Source organism: Anabrus simplex, chromosome X (genome assembly GCF_040414725.1).
Source record: "Anabrus simplex isolate iqAnaSimp1 chromosome X, ASM4041472v1, whole genome shotgun sequence".
Classification (NCBI taxonomy): Eukaryota; Metazoa; Arthropoda; class Insecta; order Orthoptera; family Tettigoniidae; genus Anabrus; species Anabrus simplex.
In genome coordinates, this window is record NC_090279.1 from 153,423,202 (window position 1) to 153,440,759 (window position 17,558).

Below are 17,558 nucleotides of genomic sequence, written 5' to 3' on the forward strand. Positions count from 1 at the left end.
ACATAGCTAACCCTCCTCTTTCGTAGTGTACTATTTTCTTCTAATGTTGGCACCTATCCCAGACATTAATTAACCCGCAAACCAGTGACTGGACGTAGCGTCTTACGACGATGTCCAACAACTAACCAAGAAGAAGAAGACAAGACAAGATAGTACCCAGTAAACAGCATTCACTTTGAGTAAAACTTGTACCGCTAGAAGTTGCGCGTACTGTATTCGTTTTGGATATATAATTGCATCGTTTAAGGCCTTGTAGAAGGCTCAGGTATGTTCTATTTAATCTATCATTCGTTAGGACATCTACACTTGTGTCGCCAAACAAATTTTCTATATACATTCTTCTGTGTTTGACTTGGAAAGTTTTCAAGCAGTGTTCGATCTTGTAGAGTTTTATTTGATCTGGGATGATAGAGTGCTATTAAATCAGCAGTTTTGTATTTACTATTATTATTTCAACCCATAGCAAAGCGAATAGCAGTAAGGCCCCATTCACAATGCAAACGTAACCGTAAACTTAACGCCGTGACGTAACCGTAAAATTAACGTAAAATTTGTGGTATTCACAATGGAGCACGTAACATTAACGTAAAGAGTACACAGCAGCCAATCAAAACACTGCCATGTTATTTAGTACGGAAGCCAGGTTTTGGGCTATCTCGCAGTTTTATATTTCAATACCTCGATGGAATCAAACAACGTGGTAGCGGAATTCATATTCAAACATCTATTTCTTTGCTCCTGGGAGCTGTGTAGGCCTACGGTACCTGAAAAGGCGATCTAAACAACGGTGCAGAAATTGGGTTCATCCCTTGAATCAAAGGAGGTTATCTCAGGGCGATTTCGGTAATCTACTGTAAGAAATGACCCTCATCAGGTCGTTTTGGACATGCGGATGAAGCCTGAACTGTTTGCCTTTCTTACGATTTGCTTCCCCTTTTCTAATAAAAAGAAATGTAAGGTCTCCTTTACCGACATCTATGACCCTATCTATCACACCCCGATGAGTTGTTTGGATCTATTTGTTTGGATGATATCGTTTTCGTAAACTAGTAGTCCGTCATAATGTTAAGAAATATACAGGGACACTGTTTTATTTATGACAGGGATTGTCTCTCGTCCGTTTGTCAGCGCTGCGGGCTTGTCTCCCGCCATTTGTCAGATTTCATTACTACAGGATATTAATTTCCAACTATTATTTTTCGGTATAGCGTATTTGTAATTCTTTTTCCTTCTATCATACATAGCCTATACACAAAGATTATTTTGAAAGAGAATTACAAGTGTTTCGTCGAAAGAAGTCATTATATCGTGCACAACACACAATGTTTACCTCTGCTCTGATTGGCTGGTTCTTAAAGTTAACGTAAAATTAACCGCAAGAGCTTGAAGTTTGCAATCCCTTAATTTTACGGACTCGCAGTTAAGTTTAGGTCGGCGCATTGTGAATGGATCTATTAGATAAGATGGCCGCTAACTTCTAAGTTAACGTTACGTTACGTTTGCATTGTGAATGGGGCTTAATACACATGATCGAAGTAGCTAAGTATTTTAAAGTTTGCAGTTAATTTTTACATTTACTTTCCAACTGTGTGAAATGTGAATTCGTAAACCATTCCACTTGCTTCCTCTGCGAAAAGACGATTCTGTACTTTGATCTGTTAGAGTTGAAACTTCCCATGATCATGACAAACGATACTGTGAGATAACCTGTATGACGCACCTCGGACGACGTTACAACTAATAAGCAAGGCTTCCGGCGGTTTCTAAAGAACTACACTTCTGCCCAGCAACAGGTTATACTGATACTGGTGTGCTACTGCTGCTCTCTCAGCATTTTAAGGTTGATAGATTAGTTAATTAGCGAGAGAAAGAGTTACGAGTAGAGTAGTTAGAAGAATTTAATACGACGGAAGAAAAGATTCGGCTTGTTGAAGTAATCGAATTGTTATAGCTCTGGTCTGAAGTGCATATAAAATGTAGTAACAATGGTAAATGATTGTTAATTAATTGATGGTTACGTGACCCCTCTATGGAAAAAAACTGTGATTTACATGCATGGTTGCCACAGTACCAGGTCCCTCTTATAAGCCCAGACTGTCCAGCGGTGTTGCTACTCTCCGGGGCCTAAGCAGCTGTACGGGAGGCGCGCGCATAGTTCATGAACTTGAAAGCAGCGTGCAAATGTTCAACCGTGCAAGCCTTGGTCACCAGTCTGAATCTCAGCTGTTGACATGGTGAGACAGTTATCATTGCAACACTGTATTTTCATATGAAAAGTTCTTTCAAGTACGAGTCTGCTCGACAGGAACACGGTGCATGTGTTCAGCAATTTCCTGGTGAAGTAGCACCTTCACGAGTACAGATTGTCGTAATTGTAAATAAATTTGAAAGTACTGGCTCATTGTTCAATAAAGAGCATGCAAACACACACACACAAAGTTTTAACAGAGGAAAAGCTAGAGGACATTTGAGCGAATCTTGAACGGTCTATCTTAAAACAAGTACGTTTATAAAAATGTTCAATCTATTCAATACATTATAGTACGCGAACCTTTTCTTGATACCTGAACTCCCTAGTGCTGAATGGGAACTGGAGATCAAGAAAAGGTTTGCGTACTATACATTCGTCTTCGGAATGCTTATGACTTCTACATTACAATCAAATTGGGACATTTTTCGCCCTTAGTTGTGGGCACCATCAGCGTAAAATCATAAATTAATCGGGATTCTGATTTTCTCTTACAGGCTATCTTAATACTGTGTAAAAATAATATGGATTAAAATATACATTTTTGTCAATTTTTAACTAACTGGCAGGCATTTTTTAGATTATGTGAAGATTCTTGAAGCAGTTTAAAAAATGCTCATCGGATAACTTGTCTTGAAAACTATTAACATTTCTTTAAATGGTGTAGCACTATTCTGTCTTCTTTGTCAATGTCCCATAGAATAAAGAATACATATACACATTATACAAAAGAAAACATCACATAAGTACATTTACGAACATTCACAGGATTCAGAATTTAGTTAAAAATTATTTGGATTTTGTTTAAGCTACTTGTTGTCTGACAACCTATTCAGTAATATTCAAAGGAAGGTTTGTTTTTTAAACCTCTTAATATTTCTTTAATTTGTAGCCCTGTGTTATCTTCTAGGTCAATGTCCTTTTTATAATAGAGATCACATAACACTATGTATAATCAAAACACCATATGAGTTATATTTATAATCATTCACATGGATTCATGATCTGGTTAAAATAGTCTAAATGTTAAATGGACTTCTTGTTGTTTGTCAATGTATTTTCACATTAAATATAGGATGGTCTAGGAGAATTATGATAATTAAGCTTTAAACTTGTGATAAGACATATTTGTATGATGATATAATACTCGTCCAAAGTATAATAATAATAATGATGCCATTTTCGTATAAGAAGCTTTTCACTAATTTTGGTGAGTAGGTTGGATGAAATGGAATTCTGAAGTACAAGGTGAAAGTAATCTTGCTACGGTCCTGATGTTGGTCTAATGGGAGACTCATGGAAATCTACCTTTCTGAGGAAAGAATAACTTCCCATGGAGAGAAGAGATGTTAGGACGTCTCCTCGTGTGTGGCAAGTTTGTGTCACTTGCGGTGTCGGCTCGACTGAATGCTACTGACCTTGTGCTTCATAACCTAACCTACCTCCTGCATAGTTAATACCATCAAGAAATTTACCTTGGCGTTTACAGGAGGACTTGCCATTGTCAACGAAGTAAGAGGCTTTATGGCATAGCAGCTCGTTCTGTGTTCAGGAGTGGACAAAGCAGGAATTCAACTTTTGCCTGTTCTTAAAGTGTCTGGCGGAAAGAGCATTGGCCTGGATTGGTTAGATCGTTGTTTTGAGGGCAAGCAAAGGTCATTTAGGGGTGTAAACCCCCAGGTTAGGGCCACAAATGCTAAAAGGCCTCAAGTATCCCCAGGAGTCCTGTTAAATTGTTACAAAAACTTCCATTGACTGTATGCAAAGGAAAACTGCTTAGAGATTCAATATGGCACTCCTATGAGAGCATCACAATTAATAAGCAATGGATAACATGGCAGTCCTGTTGTCAGATATGATCCGAGCTTGATAGAAGAGACTAGTAAAATTGTCTTCATTGCAGGCTGCCAGTAGCAACAAGAAAAATGGTCACGTTTTGCAGATTTACATAATCTCAATTTTCATTCAACTTGTTAGGAGGGATTTCAATCCAAAAGCTGATTGGCAACAAGAGTGGAACAGCGTAGCTCCGACTCAATGGCAGACATTGTTCATTTTAAGAATCTTCCAGCTGGCTTTGATTTGCCCCGCAAGACATGGGTCCGTACTAACCATGGGAGATGTGGATCAATCATGTTTAAATGGGGTATGAGATTTTCTCCAGCCTGTGACTGTGGTGCAATGAAGCAGACTATCGACCATATTGTCACTGAATGCATTGGAAGGGCATTCGTTGGATACATCCAGGACTTCGTGGTGGCTTCTGCTGAGGCCATATGATGGCTAGAGAATTTAGATCTAACTCTTTGAACCCTTTTGCTTGCATGATTGTTTTTAATGTTATAATGTGTATATCTTGTAATGGTGTATATAATATTTTGTGCTTACTGTTCATGTATATTTAATCTTTGTATTGTTTTGTGTACGTTACCATATGCTAATAAAAATAATAATTCAACTACATAAATAAAAATACTTCTTGTGGAATAGTGGGTTCCTGGCAAATATAAAGGAATGATATGCCATCTAAGGTACTTCATGTATCGTTTCCCATCATTAGCTTTTGTGAATTTTCTCCTATCTAATATCAATGTGACGTAAAATTTCTTATTTTCCCAAGTTTGTTTCTTATTTTTCTGCTATTCAAATACAAGCACCTAACGTCACTTTAAGATTTTAGTGGACCGGTAATGTTACCATTGTGGTATATGAACTGAGATTTTGCACTATAAAATTATTTACCCACTCATTTAAGTTCATAACAGCCCGATGGAAAAGTGGAGGAATTTATGTCGTCATTAATGCAAGTTGGTGTATTGACCTCATTGTGTCTGCTATATCTATGTACTTGGGTGCAGAAAGGCGTGACAGTCATAATTTGTTATGCTGGTAATGGTGAACATTTTGGTGAGAATTGTGGAATACAGAGAATACAGACAGTGCACATGAAAGTGTGAACTTAATTTCAGAGTAACTTTAGAAAACGAATTCAAGTGCATAAGCACCAGTGTGGTGAAGCTACTTGTTAAGGAATGGGCAGGCAGAATGTCTTGCCTTAAATTCTTTTGTAGAGCAGTTCCAAATTTTTTTTCTTGCAAATTTATCTGTTACATGGTCATTGATGGTTACATTTCATCATGGTTATTGCATATAATAGCGTCTTTTCTTGCACCTTCATACAGAGAAAATTATATCCTTGCGCAGTCCAGTGAGCAAAATCTCATTTTGTTCTGAATGTGTTGATAATAATTCCAGAGGTGCCAACTTTGAAGTGGATTATCAGTAATCGCCCTTCACCCTCGAGAAAAATTTCAAGTCCAAAGCATACGCCTTCCTTCCTGATAACGACACCCCTTTTGCCCTTCCCTCTAGCAATCTATCCAAAAGTATATCATATTACACAATAACATTTGCATGCAACCTGTTCGTTCTATGATAAAACTTTCCTTGTAGCTTGTTTCTCACGCAGAAGCTGCTTTTCAGTGTAGTTTTTCTTGAAGCATCTTTCCGACTGTGATGACATTTTCATTTTCTGAACCATAAGCGATACCAGTGCAGATGTGCTTAATGTAGGCCTCACTTCTTTCTTAATCTTTCTGTCAACTGTCAGGTACACTTAACACAGCAAATACAACATTACTGAAGGATTTGTAGTGGAGAAGAGTAGCGCCTGAGCTCCTTCATTCACAATGAATTTTACAACGCTTATGGGTAGCAAAAGGAAGTCACGATCGAATAAGTAGCATTGCCAACTCACAAGCATTGAAATAAAGTCGATTTAGGAGAAAGGCTCGAAAGGACTCAACATTTTGCTTTTTTGTTTCCTTCGAAAATTATTTTTTTCGTGATAGTGTCAGCTTTTCCGTAATAATCTCCCCTTTGACCGTACCTCCGTAATCGTGAGGTGAAATCCGTAATAATTACGGACAATCCGTAATAGTTGGCTCCTCTGTAATTCTCATATTTTCAGCTTCTCTCAGAAGGCTCTTCATAAGCACTTTCCCATGTAAAGACTATTCTCTTTCACCGCCAGACAAAACACACATGTAACATAACAGTTTGTGTTGGTACAGCCTGTCGACCATGAATATTGTATGTGGTTACTTTTTGAAAAGAAATTCCTGCACCTTCTTGGACTGCTTGCAAATGCTGTTGGGCTTTAAAGCTCAAGTATGCACTTTGTTGAAGCAGTCCTGCAATGTACTTGGGGGCCCTACTAAGATCCATAGAAATTACTAAAGATTGCTTCAATGTCTGTTCTTCTGTTCCACCATTCTTTTGCAGAAGAAATAAGCCTTTCTTTATACATAATCGATATTCAAGTCATTGGTTTTATTTAAGAGTGCATGCATGGCTCCTGTGAGTTAGTAAGCCACGGGTAACATTATAGGCATGATTTCAGAGCAAGTACAACAGTTACCACAATGAAAAGATTTGGTTAGATGCACCGCCGTCTCAATCTCTATATACTGCCTGCTCTGTGCCGCGAGAATTGTGTTTACAGCGACATTGCAGATGGCAGCACTCACCACACCCAGGGCACATGTTGTTTATATGAGAGTTGGTCCGTAACACCAATATAAAATGAAAAATAATCCTTAACATGTTACTAATTGAGAAGAAAATGCACATACGGAATCTAATATTTGACATTTGAGCTTGGCTTAAGATATAGAAACATAAAATATTACCAGTTACATTAGATATACAAGGATCATCCCATGGTGCATGGTACATACAAATTTCAGAATTTTCTTGACACGAGTAACGGAGCACCTTTTCAGTCCTTTTCTCACTGTTATTTACCAGCAGTGGAGGCAAAAGGAATTCTATCACTATTTCACTGACTCTTTGTTCATGACCAGTTTTCAGGATTCGTTTTATAGCACATAATGCAGTGCGTGCTTTCGTCATGTCATTAAATCCACCACCCAGTCTCACTGAACTAAAAAGAGCATCTACTGTGTCTCCAGAAAATCATCTAGTGAGTTCATAAAATAACCGATTTTGTAACAGATAAGAGACACACTCCACTATAGATTTCACATTTAGTGAGACAGCATCTGCCGTCTCATTAGTCAGACACTTCAGTTTTTTATGTTTTGATTCCAACCGAATTATTAACGTACTCGATGAAATCATCATTCAACCATTGTATTTTATCTGCTGGTGAATAGAAATGCACACAATCTGGATTGTTTTGCCGAAATGCATTACAGTAATAATTTCTGAACTAAAAGGGATAGATCGGAGACTTCTAAGCCTTTAACGAGGAAGTAGGCAGCAGGACTAGCGAACTTCTTTGAAAGTCGGATTACAAGAAAACACAACAGTTGATTCGCGAGAGCAGGAGATTTTACAATATCTGTGCTGCATACACCTTCAACATTGACCACGCAAAGGAACTTGTCACTGGTTCGGTTGTAGAGGACCTTTTCCTAATTAGCCATTTAATCGGCGATATCTGTTGAGTTTTACATTCAGCTCTAAGTCTTTCCTTCACTAATTGAGAAATACCGACAAACACTATCAATATTTTCTATTTAGGCTACCTGTCCAAAGTACGTTGTGACGGAGCTAACACTAGACCAGCAGTCCTGCTTTGAACGTAACTGATTGGGATACTATTCCCCACGCCACATAGTACCGCGTGATTTGTTCTGACTGCCCAGATTTTGTCTTGCGAAAATTATGAATTTGATTTTTAAAAACGGTCCTTTTTCCTTAATATCTGGCGCTTCCTTTATTTTATTCAGACTAGAAATTTCTCGGCCATCTTCGAATTGTTTCTGTAGTCTTTTAACTTCATTATGGTAAGTCATCAGCTGTTATCGCAATCTCAGAATTCTTGATCGGAGCCTCTAATATCTGATTTTCTGATCACTGCTGTCATTCTTACTCGTTGGAATATTGACTTGGATGGATACATTGTTGTTCAAATGAATTTCGTACACGTCATCAATGTATTTCCTGCGGTTGAAGAGCTTGTTTCATCACAGATTTCTTCCGAAGAAATATCTTGACGCTGTCTGGTCTTTCGTGGAGCTATTTTTCTGGTTTGAAGGTAATGGAGGCACGCTCTCTGGCTTCAATATATTTTTCTTTTAGTTTTATCTTTTATCTCCATCTCTAATCCATTGATTACCCTTGGTTGATCCTTGCCTTGATATAGCGTTAAGCCAATTTTCCCAAATTTCTTTATTTGGGGGGATAACAGGAATCCTCACACCTGAAGAATTTGGATTTCCTGCTTTGATATACAGAGAGGAACACAACAGAATCATTTTACAACCAGAGACACACACACACACACACATAAGTGCTCGATGCAAACGCACTGGAACACAATAGCGTGAGTACGGAGATAAGTTGGGTGCGTTAGCTGGTGCCCGTAGCGGAGGTTCGTGACACTAAGAGCTCACGTTGAGAAGTATGTTAACCGCATAGCATACAGCAGGCAGTATGTAGGATTGAGACGGCGGTGGTTAGATGTAACATAAAGTAATACTGTAATCAAAATAACATGTTGGCAGAAATGAGTGAATATCTGCCTCAGTAGAAACTTGTCAGACATTTTGAACTTATTGTAAGTCTATTCTCCTATTGGGTTCAGTAAAGAAGCTAACCATTGCCAGTTTGGATTTTAGAATATTTTTAACCTAAAGGGCGAATTCTTCCATGACCAAAGAGGGTTATTCATTGTGAAAATTATGAAATTATGAAGTGATTATTAAAAGAACGTATTTAACAAGCATTATGGACCATTTTGCTGTGGTAGCCATGTTTATGACCTTATGGTTAAGTCAGTATATCCCTTGAAATTGTTGAAGGTCAACTGATGAAACTATGATGTCAAGAGGCCACATCTGACATTAAAATTTGCATAAAAATGCATACTGAGTACACAAAGAAACAGAACAGAAAATGATCATTTCACACAACAAACTGTATACTGATGATATAAATTAGCATAGAAATCACAGCCATTAAATTAGTGGAAAGTATGAACATCCAATAAAACTCAAAAGAGATTTCTTCGATATCGCTTGAGGGTTCGATCATTGGGGAGCAATTTACCAATGAGGATGCAGGTTAAAAATATGAGAAAAGCACAAAAGGTTGTATGAACGATGCGAAATAATGCGTGGAGCAGTATTACATTACATTTCACCAAGCCCTATAGCTGCAGTCGCTTCAGTGTATCCAGTATTCGGGAGATAGTGAGTTTGAACCCCACTGTCGGCAGCCCAGAAGAGGGTTTTCCGTGGTTTCCCATTATCACGCCAGGCAAACACTGGGGCTGTACCTTAATAAAGGCCATGGCCACTTCCTTCCCACTTCTAGCACTTTCCTGTCTCATCGTCGTCATAAGACATGTCAGTGCGATGTAAAACAACTTGTAAAAAAAATTACATTGCAAGTTCACAAGTAACAAAAGTTGGAGGTAATGTGTTAAAACGGTACTCGAAGATTACCGTAGAGGTTTGTTTTGATATCCAAATTTCTCTACAATGTCTGTATACTTGAATTTCAAATTGCTCGCTAAGGTCATTTATCATACTTTCATCTGCAATTAAACACCACTTGAAACAATGCACAAAGTCCAATTCCAATATTTACAAATCATTTCTTGATTACTTTACTACACAATACCACATAATGTGTTTACTTCTTCTTTTTCTTCATGTGCCATGTCGTCGCAGAACGTTGGCGATCAGTAGCATGAATTGTTGTTTGTTCATAGCTGTTCTGAACAGAGTAAGCTTTGTCACCCCATACCACTGGCTCAAGTTGCCGAGCCATGATGTCATTAATTAAATACCATCCTGAATTGACAGTAATTCTACCATTATTACGAGTACGTGGTAATGTCGACTTGTCGAACTGCAGCTGTTTACCATCCCTTCTTCAACTTTCACATGTGCACAAGACGTATCATTAGCAGTATCAACCTTAAAGTAATGTTACCACTTGGGGTTACAGGACATGAAGTCCAGAGTGTGGAACCTGCATCCTGTTTCAATAGCTTGTAAGCAGAATACAACAAAATCATTGAATGTAATAAGCAGTTTACTCACCTTACTGAGGGTTCTACTTAGATATAAGGTGATTACCCTCTTCTCCCCTCCTTTTAAGCCCCAATAACATTACTTTCCTGTTCAGTGATTAAAAAGTTGAGTATTTTTATTTGTCATGGTATGTATTTTTTGAATAATCCATAACCTGCTGTGGATATGTGCATATCCAACAGGTGTTACACCTCCTTTCTTTTGCGAGAAAGAGTTGGTAGGCCTGGCTTACTTCACATTCAGACAGGTGTACGAAGTGTTCTGTCTATAGAAGGAAACAGGGTGGTGTGTCATCATACTTCTCACAAGCATTCTTACTGTCCATGTTGAAGTGTTAAATAATCAAATTCTTCACACATGCGCGGTAGTGGAAATTCTGACTTAGTTTTTTATATTAAATCTCTGTGTCTGTCCAACACCCAATTAAGTCCTCACTCCCTAGTCAGCCAGTAAACATGGTCGCCATATGCTCTCCTAGTCATATATAGTGTACAGTTCTAGGCCTATGTGGTATATGTCAGGTAATTGTATAAAAGCCAGTATTTTCACATCTCTACTTGTTCCTTGTATTCTAATGAATATATCTAATAGCATTTCTGAGTACCTGTAAGTGAATTAACGATGGTGAGCTTCTTTAATGTAATCTTTCCTCTTTAACTCTCTGGTATAGTGCACCTGTAAGTTATAGCCTACCTATTCTTTATTCTACTTACCATAGCCCACCTGTTGGCCATGATCGTTAAGGCTTTGAAGTCTATGTAGTCTGACATGGTTAGCCAGTTCGAGTCCCATTGGATGAAAAAATATTCAACATGGGAATGTTGCCCGGCAGGTAGGGGAGGTGGTGGCATGCAATTTCTAATCACGAGATTGTATACCAGAAGCCTGGATTAAATTACAAACCTCTCAGTAGTGCTCATATGGAGTTACAGCATATGATGCTGTTGATGGTGATTCATCTGTCAGATGGCGGTGTAAAGCTTGAGCAGATCCTTTGATGTTATTCAACCAGAGTAGGCTACGTGCTGACACCGGGTTTCAACCTCTCCGTACCTCATTATCTAATATGAACAGATCGCGTATGGATGTAAAACGGAAAGACCTGCACCAGGCGAGCCAATATGTCCAGGGTCAGTCCGGGCACTAAAAGCCATACGATAAATAAATCTACTTACCTTGGGTGTGGTCCTCTTCAGTCTGGTGCAAGCCCCAAGTGAATGAAGACTGTAAACATAGCATTTGCGTGGAGATCAGCTGCCCGGACACTTTGTTTCCCAGAACGGTGCTATTTCCTTGAGTGTAAAAGTGTGATTGAATAGCTTGCTTTAGTAATTGCAAGCCAGTAACAAAATCGTTAGGCTTTAGTTGGGAACCAGCAAACTTATTGTATTAGAAACAAAAAGCTGAAAGGCCACACAATGAAAAAAAGGGTGCTTCAAGGAAGAATCAGCTGCGGTTTGCTTCATCTGCTCCAAAATTAACGTAATTTTGGAGATTCTTTCTACTGGAATTTTTAGAGTTGATAGAAATAAGTGTCTCATCATTCGTAGTAGCGCACTTGGGTCCTTGGAGTGAATTAAGCCACCTTGCAGCCAACGACTACTAATTCCCATGTGTCTTGCTGTATGGGTCTGTGGGGCCTATGCTGAGTCATGCCTCAAGAGAATGGATACTGGTAGGGAGAGAAGTGTGCACGTGTGAAGCTTAGGAGCTGACCAGCAGCATGCAAAATAAAATAAAAGTGGCTTGAGAGGCTGTTTCACTTTGCCTCTCAGCGCACTACAGAAGAAAACTCGGCACATTGCTACTGCCGAATGTCACTCTCTAGTGGTTGCTCAGTGAAGCGCATCAAGGTAATATTATACATGGACAGTAGAAAGAAATCTCATTACATAATTTCACAGTATTTGTCCAACCCGTGCCCCTTTCCTCTGTGTGGTTAAGTACAAAGTAAGATGAACCTTTGTAGCTAGTTTTTACGACCGGCTGCCCTTCCTGAAGTCAGCCTCATCAGAAGAGTTGAGATGAAATGAATGACGTGATATATGATAGTAGGAAGGAAGAGTGTGATAGCCCGTGCCTGCACGTAGCCTAATCCTGTCAGATAGCACCAAGGGGTCTGGTCATTGCTTTACATACCTATTCGACAGACGAATCACCATCAAAAGCACCGCGTGTCATAATGGTGCAGTATTTATAATTTTTTTATTCTGAAGAATTCCTCAGGGTAGGCATTGCTTCAAACACCCCCAAACAGAGCGAGTTGGCTGTGGGGTTAGGAGTGCACAGATGTAAACTTGCATTCAAGAGATGGTAGGTTTGAACCCCACTGTTGGCAGCCCTGAAATGTTTTCCCTTGGTTTCCTATTTTCACACCAAACAAATGCTGGGGCCGCTTCCTTCTCACTCCTAACCCTTTCATATCCCATTGTTGCCATAAGACCTTCCTTTGTTGTAAAAAATATTAAAAATTTATCGAAGTAGTTTTGTCACTGGTAGGCACAGTGTAGCATATGGTTGTATGGTTATCTAAAAAGGGGAGTGGAATTCAGATTCTCACATTAGTCGGTTAGTGTCGTAAACAGTAAAAGTGGCTGATAGACCAGGGCCTAAACTGCGATGGCAGGTCTAATTCGATACATAGTTAGATCCTGATTTTCTGCTGCATCATGCAGCGATGTTCCACTCAGTTAATTCTTATTATTTAAGTTATATGTCAACACAGAAATGAAAATCATAACTTATGATAGTACGGCCAATCAGGCACATAAAAAAAGCTTACAAATATTTAAATCTGAGGAGAAAGATAACTATCATTAACAAGGATATTACCTTTTTGAAAGAATGTCATATAACCCATGTCAACCATCGTAAATATATTTAAAGGCAGATTTCATGTTGATTGATGTTAAGATCCTTTGATTTATTTATTTACTATGAACTGATGATGATTCCAAGGGAATCAATACCGGTTTTCACTTAATAAATACGGTATGCGCCAAAATATACAGTACTCATTTTCGCGCATGCGCTTGCCTGAGTGTCTGCGTTTGTTACATCGCCATGATGAATTGTTAGTTGTGTAAAGAACGTTGTGCTCTGTGATTGGAAGTGACAATGGGTCTCGCGATGGAGGAAAAGGTGTTTATAGTGGAGTATTATTTTCGCTCGTACGGAAACAGTTATTAAGGTCGGCCGATTTTAAAGTCAGCGGTGGAACAATATCGTGAACACTTCAATAAGCCAGCACCTAGCAACGCAGTTATGCTATCTATTGTTAAAAAATTTCGTCGTACGGATAGTGTATTGTGTCAATGCAAGGGAAGGTCTGGTAGGCCAGTAACTGTGTCCACAAATGAAAATCATGGACGTGTCCTCAATCAGGTGTTGCAGTCTCCAAAGCGAAGTCTTCGGCGAACAGCCCTGAAATTAAACATCAGTCCTACGTCACTTCGACGATTGTTTAAAGACATAGGTGGATTTTCCGTACCGAATACAGGTTGGACAACGATTGACGGAGCACGATAGGCATGTCAGGGTGAAATATTGTGCTCGATTTTTGGCCATGGTGTACGAGGATTCAGATTTCTTGTTCAACGTGTGGTTCTCCGACGAAAGTCACATTCACTTGGACGGTTTTATCAATCACCAAACAACTCGCTTTCTTGGTTTCGAGAGGCCAGACACTATAGTCCAGAAACCACTACATAGTCTGCGTGTGACGATTTGGTGTGCAGTGTCAGGAAATGCTGTGCTAGGTCCGTATTTCATAGAGAATGATGATGGTGCACCTCTTACTTACCAGGAATGCTGTGGGAACATGGTGATCAGGCCATTTATTCAGGATATAAGAAGCTTTTTTCGTGCCAGGTACATGCAGATGAATAGGCAATGGTTCCAACAAGACGGGGCAACCTGCCACACCACTCGACAGACTATGGCTATGCTGCCAAGAAATCTTTCCAGGACAAGTAATTTCCTGCAGGCCTGAGTTCCTCTACCCATCACATTCCCCTAATCTCATACCACCTGATGCTTACTTGTGGGGAATGTTAAAGGAGCAAATTTTTAATTGTCCAGATCCACCCAAAACTGTGCCTGCATTACGTCTGAAGATAGTCTCGTTCTTCGGGACTCTGCAGCAACCTATGTTCCAGAATATGTTGGAAAATCTGCGTGATCATTATGAACACTGCCTACAGCGCAATGGAGAACATTCTGAACATTTACACTATCATCTCGATAAGTAAGTTAATGACAATAAGACTAACACAATTTCCAGTACTGTATATTTTGGTGCATACTGTATTATGTATTATATATTGTGTTGAATGGTGGAACACCCCTCATTTAATTCCTATTATATAGAACATAGTCACCATATCGGTTTAGGCACTTGTGTTAGGGGATGAGTTTGAGTATTCCTTCCTAATATAAAACCTGTCCTTGTGTGTTCAACCACATTGTTGCGAAGTATTCACCTTGTCTGAAGTGAATCGTTGGCCTCCTAGGTGCTTGTTCATGTGAGGAAAGAGGTGAAAGTTGCTTTAAGCGAGGTCTGGGCTGTAGGGAGTGTGGTCGTTGATGTCCCGGTGAAACTGCTTCAACAGCTTGGTGGTCTGCTGAGCTGTACGAGGTTGTGCGTTGCCGTAAAGGAAGATTAAGCCCTCGATGAGAAGTCCTGGCCTTTTCTTCCTGATTGCTTTGCTCAGTCATGTCAAGGTCTCGCAGTATCAGCCAGCGGTCACTGTGTACCCTCTTTCCAAAAATTCCATGAGCACGACACCCATGCTGTCCCAGAACACTGTGAGCATGATCTTTCCGGCAAATGGCATCACCTTAAACTTCTTTGTCTGTGGAGAGGAGGTGTGTTCATACTCCATTACTGATGGGGGTGTAGTGGTGGATCCATGTATCGTCACCTGTGACAGTGCGGTGAAGAAAACTGCTCCCTTCTCTAGAGAACCTTTGCAAAATTTGCAGACTTGCTCCATGCTCTTCTCCTTGTGTTGGTTGGACAGATTTCATGTAACCCATTGGAAACAAACTTTCTGGTACTGCAGAATATCGCGAACAATGTAACGAACGCTTTGAACGGCATTATCAATTCGTGTAGTTTATAAATTTCATTTTTTTGTCCATATTGAAGATTATGTATTGAATAGATGTATTTAATAAAATTATAATAATCTCTATCACATTATCAGTTCTACCGTCATATGCTGTATAGCGATCCTCCGGTTGTCCTGATTCACCTCCTCCACATGAGCTGTGTTCAAATCTTGATGCCGTGTTGGGTGGGCCACTGCAGTCCTCATCGGGTATCTTTTCTCTGCCATCCGCAATCTTTCGACACCATTCTGCGACATGCCTTCGAGACATTATACCCTATCTTAAATTACAGCACCTGGGAGATAAGAATAACATGTCCGGCTATGTGTGCGTTGCAGTACTAGTTGCATGAAAACATCAGTCAAGAAGCCGCGAGATCAGTAAGTAGTTCAAATAATCTGTAACTAATATGTAATAAGAAGAACACAACATTTATAAAATCACCAGAATCAATCAAGATGATATTAAATACAATTCTGAAGGCTAATGTACTCACCAATGTCACCTCCGGAAGAAAGATAGGTTACTCAGTTCTCTCCATATCATCATCGTAATCACTGTCAGAGTCGTTCACGTTTATCACTATCTGTTCAGTGGCATTGTATACTAACTGGTCTGTATCCTACATTTGTTTTCCTTCTGTCCTGATGACGTGTTTTACACACATTTCCCAACGTTGAGGTGTCACTATTTCATTCCTTTCCAGCAACAGTTTTCTTACTTCCGCAAGCATGAAAGTTTTGTTGTTCTTAGCCACATGGCCATTAACTTGGCTCCACATACATTCAATTGGATTTATAACTTTGAAACTTAAAACTTGCCTTCCCGATTGCAATGACATATCATCTACTCGACACGCACCACACGATTGCATAATATGCTGTGGGATGACATTAAGAATAGTGGGTACTAACTTCATCACATTTTCGAGAGTACTACCAGAATTCGTGTCACTAAACTTCTTAAAAATGTTGAGAACACACTGTTTTTCTCAACATCTTAATGATTTTCCCTTCTTATGCTTAACATGAGAAGGGCCGGCTGGGCTCGCCCACCTTCACTCCACACAGAACTTTAACAAAGGTTATGTAAACGTAAATTAAAACAATTACCTAAACCCTAAGCACCAAGACAAAGAATGACTACAAACTTAATGATATATTACTAAACATTAGTACGAAAGAAACTCATAGTAATATGCGAAGTCACTATCACGCCAATAACACCCGGAACACAGCAGTAAACAGAAAGCACATGGGTTGTATGTTAGTTAAATGACCGCTACTGAAAACTGCAATGCCTGTTCCACTGTTTACACATTGCCCCTCACAAAAGGCACTTTAATGCATGAGTATCAATTATAAATTGAAAATAAACAGCTTTAAAAAAGTGAAAAGTGGAGATAAATGGATTTAGATGATGTACATAACTTTTTCGCAGAAATAACATTACTTAACATGTGAAGCATTTTTAACGCCTTACTAAAAGATGGACAGTACCACCAAATTTACCATGTGTTTTTGTTGTTTACATTATCTCCCAGGTTATTGGAGATATGGTATAATATCTCCGTAAACCTCTTTCAGTTGCCGGTGAATTTCAGCCTTGCTTATATGTTTCGCCCACAGAAATTGAATAACTGATCGGATTTCTTCGTGAGACTAGTTTTCCAAACGAGTCGCAATTTGTGTTAAAACTATAATTAGCTCTATAGGTGGCGGGTGGCTGAAACTCTGCATAGTTGCCAACCGCATGTATTAGAATTACTGCACACTACTAATTTCTCTATAACAGACAAAACCGCCAGCGTTTCCAATTATGTTGAAATTATGATTTACTCTTTCAGGACAATATTTCTAGTTCCCTATGGAAATCAGAATCTATATCATCTGATGACCTAACAGGCATAATTTCTTCTAAAAGAGATTCATTATGGTCCATGTTGACAATTGATCACTATCAAAGGGTATTGAATAGTTGGATCTTTCTCTACCCTTTGATAATGCCTCTTGGTAGGTGTGCTAGTTACCAGCTTATGAGCACACGGTTAAAACGCTGGCTACTAAAATTGAGTTAGGAAAACGTACAATTTCCGATAATGGGCCAATTATATTGGAACAATAATGCAT

The 17,558-nt window shown here is 39.2% G+C and overlaps 1 protein-coding gene across 1 annotated transcript in view; it reads left to right on the top strand.

The window, feature by feature from the left end:
• Positions 1-142: 142 nt before the first annotated feature.
• LOC136886020 (F-box/LRR-repeat protein fbxl-1) overlaps positions 143-17,558 on the top strand; it is a 32,291-nt gene continuing 14,875 nt past the window's right edge. Inside the window, exon 1 of the mRNA XM_067158733.2 lies at positions 143-265. The gene's annotated coding sequence lies outside the window, so the exon portion shown is untranslated. The remainder of the gene's footprint in view (positions 266-17,558) is intronic.